This window comes from Delphinapterus leucas, chromosome 5 (genome assembly GCF_059928025.1).
Source record: "Delphinapterus leucas isolate spDelLeu-1000000601 "Yukka" chromosome 5, BTC_Dleu_Yukka2, whole genome shotgun sequence".
Lineage (NCBI taxonomy): Eukaryota > Metazoa > Chordata > Mammalia > Artiodactyla > Monodontidae > Delphinapterus > Delphinapterus leucas.
The window spans coordinates 37,538,059-37,549,460 of NC_143133.1; positions in this window are offsets into that span (position 1 = coordinate 37,538,059).

Sequence of the window (11,402 nt, forward strand, 5' to 3'; positions counted from 1 at the left end):
TTACAAATAGGATTTGGGAGAAGGTGGGCTGTATTCTGCCCGCCAAAAGATTAAGACGTGTTGCCGGCTGGGGTCCTCCTTTATGTCAGACACACAAGGTATTTTGCAGTCTGATGAGGAAACTGCGGCTCAGGACAGTGAAAGGGAGGCCAAGCAGGAGTGAACGCAGGGCTGCCCTTTCTTCTGATTGGCTGTGACAGCCAGACTTGGGCTGTTGCAGAAGTCTAAATATTCAGGCAGCTGAAGGCAGGGGGCATTTAGGTGGAGAGAGTTGAAAAACTGCAAAACCACTCAAGTTTCCCCAGGTTAATCTTGCTCCAGGCAGGTACGAGTGGTTTGTTACCTCAGTGTGAAGCAAGAAAAAAGAGGCTTTCAAGTACCCTGTTCCTAGTTCTCTGTTTAAACCCACCTCACAGGGTGGTTGTAAGAATAAACTAATAAAAGTCAAGGTTAATCGCATTGTAACAGGTCTGCAAATTTTTATGACTATCCTTAAAAAGTTATTGTATTATCCTTCTAAACACGTCATTTTTCTTTCAGAGTTAAACCTTGAGCTGATCAGGTCCTATTAAAGCAATTTACTTTGATAGCATTGGGTTGGCCAAAAAGTTCGTTCGGGTCTAGCCATAACACCTTACAGAAAAACTTGAACAGACTTGTCGGCCAACCCAGTATCAAAGCAGCCTGAATTTCCTCTCTTTTCCGAAATAGATTTCTAGGACTTGGGGAGAAAAAGAAAAAGAAGAAGCAGTCTTTGGTGTAGATTGTTTTCTTTTAGAGGGCAGTTGAATAAGGAAAGTTTTAAGAAATCAGTAGTTTTATTCAGTTCACCTCCATTGGTGAAAACATGTATAGTTCTTTATTCCACCACTGAAAACTGATCCTCCTAGGTGTTTTTTTGTTTGTGTGTGTGTGTGTGTGTGTGTGTGTGTGTGTGTGTGTGGTGCCCCCTGCCCTGTCTCGGTGATGAAACTGGACTCCCGCATAAAGTAGATAATTGTATATTGTTGACTTTTACCTGGATATAGAACCATGACACCACAGCACTCTTAAGATTATAATTCCTTCCTTGTGGAAGGAAATTAGAGATCAGTTATGCTCAGATAGGAGAAAAGGCATTTTATATGTACTTACCAGTACTTTGTGGTTACTGGAACTCAGCATACGTTCAGCCTTTATCCCTTCTTCTAATTAAGCTTTCAAGATGGCTAGAATAGGCCTTCTAAGTTTCTTTTCTCCTTAGCCAAGGAGAGTGTATTGTATTTCTCATTTCCTAGGTACAGCAGTGTTAACTTTATGTTGATTCCTGAATGACACATGGGCAGGAGGTGGGTTGTGTAGTTAATCCTCGTTCCCTCTCAAGTAAGCTGGATTTTGGCAGAAGAGTTGGTACACGTGAGAACCTCGCCCCTTTCAGGTTCGGAAGAGGAATCATTGATCATGAGCATGCAGTGGGATTTCACAATTAAGGAGATTCTGTTGGGAAGTTGTGTGCACTGATTTTTGCCTTTCCTCACAAACATATGTTTGGACCCGAATCCTCCAGTACCCTAAGAGCCTGCAGTTCTGCTCTAAGCCCTCTTGTTGTTAAAATTATTCTAAGTCACAGGGACTAATGAGATAATTCCAGAGTGCCCACCCTGGGCCAGGCTCTGCCCTGTCTTCAGGGAGAGGGAAACAGACAACCTCAAGGCAAGCACAGTAAGAAGTCCTGCGGATGAACCAGTTGTAAGGTACACCCAGAGGGGGAGGGAGTCATTCCGCTTAGGGTGGGGATGGAGGCCGTTAGGTTATTACTGGCCCTCTAGATTGAGTGACAGGTATTTACTAACTCCTTGCGGGCTCGGGTCATCTTTCTCTTACTCTTGCCACCTCACTGTAAGGAGGACCCTGTGAGGCCTTCCCAGAAGAGATCCCCACCCACGTGCTCCGCCTGCCTTTTGTCTTAGAAAAACTTTAGTCAAAGAATAAATTTAATCAGAGAAGTGAGAAAATGCAGAAAGAAAGGAAAACAGGCAGGACAAAATACTCATACTTTAGCCATTAAACAAAGTCAAGAACCTTTAAACAAAGTCAAGTTCTTCCTCAAGGACTGTAGATAATATTCTGAGCCGTGTCCTTTGAGCTGTTTTGCAGATTAAAACCCCCACCAGGTGGAAGAAGTTAACTGTGTGCTGCCCACAAGCCACGTAGACCCCAGACCCGTTGGAACCTGAAGGTTGATGATGCTGATTCCTGATTACTTCACCACCAACCGATCAGAAGAACGTCCATGAGCTGATCATGTCCGGCTCCTTGAACACTGTAAGACCCCTCACTACACCCTCCAGTGGGGAACACACAGTTTTGAGGGTGTTAGCCTGCCGTGGCCCCCTTTGCCTGGCAAAGCAATAAAGCTATTCTTTTCTACTTCACCCAAAACTGTGGCTGTGTTTCTATTTGTCCCTGGTGAACAGAGGCCGAATTTCGGCAACATCACCTACTTTCGCCCTGACTCTCATTCCCACCCACAAGGGAGACGGTGGGAGGCGGTAAACGCTAGACAGGGCTCCATGTGCCAGAATGAGACTTGACATTGAATCTGACTTCATCTTATTAGCCAAGGGCAGGTTATGTAGCCTCCCTGAACCTCAGGGGTTTTGTCTATTATACTGCCTTTGTAGGGTAGACAGAGTGAAATTAAAATATTGTACATGAGGTGTCCGGCACATAGTAAGTATCTGATAATATTTCGTCTTCCAGTGTGTGAAGTCTGCCCAGACTGCACTGTCTACCATGGATTGTCTGAGGCACTGGCCCGAGGGAGAGGCCACATCCTCTAGATACCTTGCTTTTTTCCAGCACATGGCTTTCCAAGTGACTGGACTGTTAAAGCAAAAAGAACCACAGTGGCCAAACCGAGCAGTAAGGCAGCATGTTTTAATGTAGAAATCCACTTTAATTCTGAAGTAATTCTCTAGTTTTCAGTTATATATAATCATTTTTCAAGATACAGATACAGCCCTAAGACTGTCACACAAACCTATATTTTTGATAAAAGCTTTCTGTTGAGGTCTATACGTACAGAAACATAAAAACTTGCATGGACAGCTCAAAGCATTTCACAGAGTGCACACACTTAAATGCCATTACTACCCAAATCAAAGAAATAGACTCTAGCCGAAGGGTAAGCATATCCTTACTTCTGTCAGCATGGATTGATTTAGCCTGGTTTTGAATTTTATGTAAATGGAATCATAGGGCGTGTACCCTTTGGTGTCTGGCTTCTTTCACTTAAGATTCCATGAGAGGACTTACCTGGTGGCGCAGTGGTTAAGAATCCGCCTGCCAATGCAGGGGACATGGGTTCGAGCCCTGACCCGGGAAGATCCCACCTGCCGCAGAGCCACTAAGCCCGTGCACCACAACTACTGAGCCTGTGCTCAAGAGCCCGCGAGCCACAGCTACTGAACCCGCATGCGCCACAACTGCTGAAGCCCGCGCGCCTAGAGCCCATGCTGTGCACAAGACAAGCCACGACAATGAGAGGCCCGCGCACCACAATGAAGAGCAGCCCCCGCTCGCCGCAACTAGAGAAAGCCCGTGCACAGCAAGGAAGACCCAACACGGCCAATAAATAAATAAATAAATTTATTTTTTAAAAAAAAAGATTCCATGAGATTCATCCATGTTGCTTTGTAACAGGAGCTTATGCTGTCTTTATTGCTGTACAGTATTTCTCCATTCTACTGTCAATGAGATGTTCAGCTTTTCCTGTGGGGTGGGGGCGGGGGCGGGGGAGGGGGAGGGCAGCTGAATGTCTAATGAAATCAACATCTACACATATACTGGTACATACACTTTCTCATTTCTGCTGAGTGCCTGCCTTGGAGTGGAATTGCTGAATCATCAGGTGGATTTCAGCTGTAATAGATACAGCCAAACTGTTTTCCAGGGTGTGTTTCCCAGTTTACATTGCCACCCTCAGTGTGTGAGGAGATATGTGTTTATTTTGCCCCAAAATGCGCTGAAATTGAATATTTCTCAAATTTCTATCTCTGTATCTAGCTCCTCTAAATAGCTGTTAAATTCAATGCTGTCAAGTATAATCCCCGGGGGTTACCACTAGATTATAAAACTGGAAAGTGTCATCTCCAAGTTTTCAGATTTCAGTCTCGAATGATGTTAAAAATAAATCAGAATAGCAATTTCCCTCAGCTTAAAAAATGACAACTACTTGGATACTCTACGACTGTCCTTTTAGATTTCAGATTTTTTAACTTGTAATTTGGGGCTGAACCTTCCTTCTGTCTGTCTTGGTTACAGACAATGAGGATTTCGGAGAAACCACTGCATGCCCTGGTGAAAAAGAAAAGTTTCTTTGTTTTAGAGGTCAAAGGCTAATGTAGCTTTTTTTCTTCTGGGATCCAGGGAAGCTTTAATTTATTCCCTTTGATATAAGTCATTAAACTGCCCTTTTAGTAGCTTAAATTGTAATTGCTGAGTAAATACATGTGTTTGTCAGAGTTGAAAGGTCAGACATCCCTGGGAAGGTCAGGCCATTGTTTGGCCACAGAGCCAGTATTGTGAGCTGCTGAAATACGACCCTTGCTGCTGTGCCTTCCTGGCAACCTCAGGCCAACTTCTGTTGGCGGCCTGTGGTCGTCCATATATTAGATTTCTCCACTGTAGATCAAAGGTAGGTAAAGACTCGGTCCTACTGGGTAGTTTGAACAGCGTTGCTCTTGGGATCTGGCATCGAGTTTACATCGGGATTCTAACAGTAATGTAATAGGATAGCTCTGCTCCAGGCAATTTTATCCTGAACAGAGAGGTATTTTACAGCTAAAATTTAAACTGCAATCTCTCAGTTTTAGAAAAAGTTTAAGGTAATAGAATTTTCTCAATTTTAAGGTGTCCCTGCATAAAATTTCTTAAGCTTCTTGGCCCTTGTCACCACTTGATTCTAGTTTAGATGCTGTGAAATCTGGCATAAACTTTTATAGCACTTGGTTATTTTTTACTTAATTTATTCATATTTCATTATATCCCCCAAAAGTGTTTGGTGCTCTACTGTATGAGGATGTTTGAGAAGAGTGAGTCTGGAAGAGAGATGGTGGTTCCAAAGCACTGTCGTGGTGGCAGGTACTGTGTGTAGGTCCCTAATATCCGTCTTCCAGTTTCACCCAGCCTGATGCTGGGTTTCATGGTGTGGCTGCCCTTCCGTTGCAGCCAGTTCTGCTCTCCATTGCCAGTCTTTTTTTTTTTTTAAGTTGATTTACAATATCGTGTTAGTTTCAGGTATACAGCACAGTGATTCAGTTTTATATGTATATATATGTTAATAACCTGTATATATAGGTTATTACAAAATATTGAGTATAGTTCCCTGTGCTATACAGTAGGTCCTTGTTGGTTATCTATTTTATATCTAGTAGTGTGTATATGTTAATCCCAATCTCCTAATTTATCCCTCCCCCCACCCCCCTCTCCGTTGCCAGGCTGGTGTTTTCTCCCCCTTGTTCAGTTTTCTTAACCTGAGGGCCTGCAGCTTCCTCAGGAGTTGTGGCCGTGCTGGTGGAGGTGATGCCCAAGGGGAGGTCACAGAGCCCAGCTGACCCTTTGTGATCAGGATTTGCCCACCAATACAACCGTGAAACACCTTGATTTTCCTAAGGTTGACGGGGCTCTCCCTATGGATTCTGTTTAATATATGTATGTTTGCATATTTACTTTAGTGATTTTCAGTTCATCTAGATGAGTGAAGTGAGTCTTTTAGGGAATGACACGAAGATTCTTACTGAAATAAAAGCAGTCCCCAGCTAGCATACTGTACTGTTGTCTGGCATGTCCCAAGCCCTCAAGCTAATAACAGCAAATAGATTGTATCTGACCTATCAACTCCAGTTAATTGCGGGTGGTTTTCTGGTATTCTTGAGGATTTGAGGCCTTATCCCTCTCTTAGGAAGGGGAAGAAATGCTGTTTTCTATTAGCAATGCCTGCCATGGGTTGCGTAGGGAAGGGGCCACCACATGTTCCCTTCTGGGTTTCTAACAGGATGAGGGAGTCTGGCACCAGGGAGCCAGCATTCGGCAAGAATGAGTCCTCCGGGCACTCTGACTTTTCCACAGCTTCTGTTCTGAGAAGCTCTGAGTCATTAGCACGGCAGCTCAGTGCTTAGGCTGGGAGCCTAAACCTCCGTGGGTTCAAATCCCAGCGCCACTTCACTAGCTGTGAGTCTTGGCAGAGACCTTTACACTCTGGGAAACTAGGTATTCACTCAGCAATTACAATTAAACTGCCAAACGGGTAGTTCAATTACACTCAAACCTCGTTTTACTGTAATTTGCAGACATTTGCATTTTTTACAAAATGAAGGTTTGTGGCAACCCTGCATCAGGCAAATCTATCGGTGCCATTCTCCCAAGAGCATTTGCTCACCTTGTGTCTCTGTGTCACATTTTGGTAATTCTCGCCATAGTTCAAACTTTTTCATTATTATTATATTTGTTATTGTGATGGGTGATCTTTCATGTTACTATTGTAATTTTTTGTCTTGCATTTTAAAATTCAGGTATGTACACTGCTTTTTTTAGACATAATGCTATTGCACACTTAATAGACTACAGCATAGTGTAAACATAACTTTTAGATGCACCAGGAAACTAGAGAATTCATGTGACTCACTTTATTTATTTATTTTTTAAAACAATAGAAATGCATTCTCCCACAGTTCTGGAGGCTAGAAGTTCAAAATTAAAGTGATGGCAGGGCGGAGCTCCCTCTGAAGCCTGTGGAGGAGAATCCATTCTTCTTCCCTCCTCCTGGCTTCTGGTGGCTGGTTGTGGATCCTGGCGCTCCTCCAAGCTCCTCTGCACTCCTCCGCTCACAGTATATGCAGTACTTCAGTCTCTGCCTTCCTGGTCACAGGGCATTGTCCCCTGGCCTCTCTGTGTCTCTCTCTTCTTCATATAAGGACAATAGTCACTTTGGATTAAGCCCACCCTTCTCCAGGATAATCTCATCTTTGCTAATTACATCTGCAATGACCCTATTTCCAAATAAGGTCACATTCTGAGGTACTGGCGGCTAGGGCTTCAACAAAGCATCTTTGAGGGACACACTTCAACCCATAACACTCAGGGTTGCTTCCTAGTCCACTGTCAGTTCCCTTAGCCCTGCCCCTAGCTTGTTAAAGAATCCTTTCATTGAACCTTCTTCATTTACCCCTTTGAGTGTGCGATTCCTGCTCTGAAATGGATCTTTGACCCTTACAAGCTGTGTGACCTTAGGCAAGACACTTCTCTGAGGTGTCTTCTCAGACACCTCTCTGAGGTTCCTTCACCTCTAAAATGAAAGTAATTTTCATACCTTCCCTACCTAATTCACTGAGTTGCTGAAAGGTCTTTGTAAACCAAAGAGGCCCATAGCACTGACGGGGATCATTATCATTCTGTGTGTGTTGAAAGGTACGGCTAGGAAAGGGCCATGTCTAGACTGTTCTATTTGATCTGAACAGAACCTAGCACCACATACCAATACATGCTGAATAAACGCTTCTTGATGTTGTTGATGACCTATCTCGTGCATCCTGGCCGGTATTGAGAGGCTGAACACTGAACTGCTCCCCGGAAGACTTGCTTTATTGAGGACATTTAGTTCCTCCTCAAGGGCTATAGATAATATTCTCAGCCATATCCTGCGACCTGTTTTGTAGATCCTGAAACCCCTACCAGGTAGAAGAAGTTAACTACACGATGACCAGACCGTAGCCATGACATAAGCTGCCCCATGTCCTCAGCCTGCCTATAATTCCGAGAATTGGCCTCAAATAAATGGGAACAAACCGACCCTGGAACTGAAGATCAACTGTACTTAAAACAATCAAGATGATGCTGATCAGACAACCGTGTGACCAGTTTCCGGACGGCTGTCGGAGCTGACTGTGCCGTTTCTGCACGTAGCCCCCTCCCTCCACTCAGAAAAGCTCTTGCCCCCTGATTGTGTGCGTGGGGGGCAGTGGGCCTGTGGACAGCCGTCTGCCCCATCCCCTCCCCCGGTTGCCGGCATCTGACATAAAGCAAACTTTCCTTTCCACCAACCTTGCTTCTTTATTGGCTTTTGAGCAGCAAGCCGCTGGACCCCACTTTTGGTTACAGTATCCCAAGTGATAGATATTAACATCTACTGAGCATTTTTCACATGTCAGGCGATTTTCTAAGGGCTTCACATGTATGAAGTCCCTCTTGGCGGCACTCGCAGTCCAGCTAGGGACCAATGGGGGCAGGTACATGGTACAACGGGAGAATAGGGTGGTATTGGTCGGGCCTCAGTGTTGCAAGTAACAGAAACCCGCTCAAATTAGCATGCATTTGAAAAATAAAAATCCTTCTTCTTTTTTGGCTCAGAAATCTGTGAAGTCTCAGCAATGGATAAGCACAACAGCTAAGACTTACTGGGGGAACTATATTCAATATTCTGTAATAAACCATAATGGATGAGAATTTGAAAAAGAATATATATATGTACACAATATATATATGTATAACTGAATCACTTTGCTGTACACCAGAAACACACACAACATTGTAAATCAACTATACTTCAATTAAAAAGACTTATTGAGAGTTTTCTATGGGCCAGGCACCGTACTAAGCACTTTGCATGTATTTTTTAATTTAATTTAATTTATTTTTTATACAGCGGGTTCTTATTAGTTATCTATTTTATACATATTAGTGTATATATGTCAATCCCAATCTCCCAATTCCTCCCACCACCACCACCCTGCCCTCCTGCTTTCCCCGCTTTGTGTCCATGTTTGTTCTCTATATCTGTGTGTGTATTTCTGCCTTGCAAACTGGTTCATCTGTACCATTTTTCTAGATTCCACATATATGCGTTAATATACGATATTTGTTTTCCTCTTTGTGACTTACTTCACTCTGTATGACAGTCTCTGCATCCATCCACGTCTCTACAAATGACCCAATTTTGTTCCTTTTTATGGCTGAGTAATATTCTACTGTATATATGTACCACATCTTCTTTATCCATTCGTCTGTCGATGGGCATTTAGGTTGCTTCCATGACCTGGCTATTGTAAATAGTGCTGCAATGAACATTGGGGTGCATGTGTCTTTTTGAATTATGGTCTTCTTTGGGGTATATGCCCAGTACTGGGGTTGCTGGGTCATATGGTAATTCTATTTTTAGTTTTTTAAGGAACCTCCATACTGTTCTGCATAGTGGCTGTATCAGTTTACATTCCCATCAAAAGTGCAAGAGGGTTCTGTTTTCTCCACACACTCTCCAGCATTTGTTGTTTGCAGATTTTCTGATGATGCCCATTCTAACTGGCGTGAGGTGATACTTCATGGTAGTTTTGATTTGTATTTCTCTAATAATTAGTGATGATGAGCAGCTTTTCATGTGCCTCTTGGCCATCTGTATGTCTTCTTTGGAGAAATGTCTATTTAAGTCTTCTGCCCATTTTTGGATTGGGTTGTTTATTTTTCTAATATTGAGCTGCATGAGCTGTGTATATATTTTGGAGATTAATCCTTTGTCTGTTGATTCGTTTGCAAATATTTTCTCCCATTCTGAGGGTTGTCTTTTCGTCTTGTTTATAGTTTCCTTTGCTGTGCAAAAGCTTTTAAGTTTCATTAGGTCCCATTTCTTTATTTTTGTTTTTATTTCCGTTACTCTAGGATGTGGGTCAAAAGAGATCTTCCTGTGATTTATGTCAAAGAGTGTTCTTCCTATGTTTTTCTCTAAGAGTTTTATAGTGTCTGGCCTAACATTTAGGTCTTTGATCGATTTTGAGTTTATTTTTGCATATGGTGTTAGGGAGTGTTCTAATTTCAATCTTTTACATGTAGCTGTCCAGTTTTCCCAGCACCACTTATGGAAGAGACTGTCTTTTCCCCATTTTATATACTTGCCTCCTTTGTCATAGATTAGTTGACCACAGGTGCGTGGGTTTATCTCTGGGCTTTATCTCCTGTTCCATTGATCTATATTTCTGTTTCTGTGCCAGTACCATATTGTCTTGATTACTGTAGCTTTTTAGTATACTCTGAAGTCAGGGAGTCTGATTCCTCTAGCTCCATTTTTTTTTTTTCCCCTCAAGATTGCTTTGGCTATTCGGGGTCTTTTGTGTCTCCATACAAATTTTAAGATTTTTTGTTCCAGTTCTGTAAAAATGCCATTGGTAATTTTATAGTGATTGCATTGAATCTGTAGATTGCTTTGGGTAGTATAGTCATTTTCACAATATTGATTCTTCCAATCCAAGAACATGGTATATCTCTCCATCTGTTTGTGTCATCTTTGATTTCTTTCATCAATGTCTTATAGTTTTCTGAGTACAGGTCTTCTACCTCCTTAGGTAGGTTTATTCCTAGGTATTTTATTCTTTTTGTTGCAATGGTGAATGGAATTGTTTCCTTAATTTCTCTTTCTGATTTTTCGTTGTTAGTGTATAGGAATGCAAGAGATTTCTGTGCATAGTTTTGTATCCTGCAAATTTGATGAGCTCTAGTAGTTATCTTTAGGATTATCTTTGTATCGTATCATGTTATCTGCAAACAGTGACAGTTTTACTTCTTCTTTTCCAATTTGGATTCCTTTTTCTTCTCTGATTGCCATGGCTAGGACTTCCAAAACTATGTTGAATAATAGTGGAGAGAGTGGACATCCTTGTCTTGTTCCTGATCTTAGAGGAAATGCTTTCAGTTTTTCACCGTTGAGAATGATGTTGGCTGTGGGCTTGCCATATATGGCCTTTATTATGTTGAGGTAGGTTCCCTCTATGCCCACTTTCTGGAGAGTTTTTATCATAAATGGGTGTTGAATTTTGTCAAAAGCTTTTTCTGCATCTACTGAGTTGATCATATGGTTTTCATTCTTCAGTTTGTTAATATGGTGTATCACATTGATTGATTTGCATATATTGAAGAATCCTTGCATCCCTGGGATAAATCCCAACTTGATCATGGTGTATGATCCTTTTAATGTGTTGTTGGATTCTCTTTGCTAGTATTTTGTTTAGGATTTTTGCATCTATATTCATCAGTGATATTGGTCTGTAATTTTCTTTTTCTGTATTATCTTTGTCTGGTTTTGGTATCAGGGTGATGGTGGCCTCGTAGAATGACTTTGGACGTGATCCTTCCTTTGCAATTTTTGGAAGAGTTTGAGAAGGATGGGTGTTAGCTCTTCTCTAAATGTTTGATAGAATTCACCTGTGAAGCCATCTGGTCCTGGACTTTGTTTGTTGGAAGATTTTTAATCACAGTTTCAATTTCATTACTTGTGATTGGTCTGTTCATATTTTCTATTTGTTCCTGGTTCAGTCTTGGAAGGTTATACCTTTCTAAGAATTTGTCCATTTCTTCCAGTTTGTCCATTTTATTGGCAT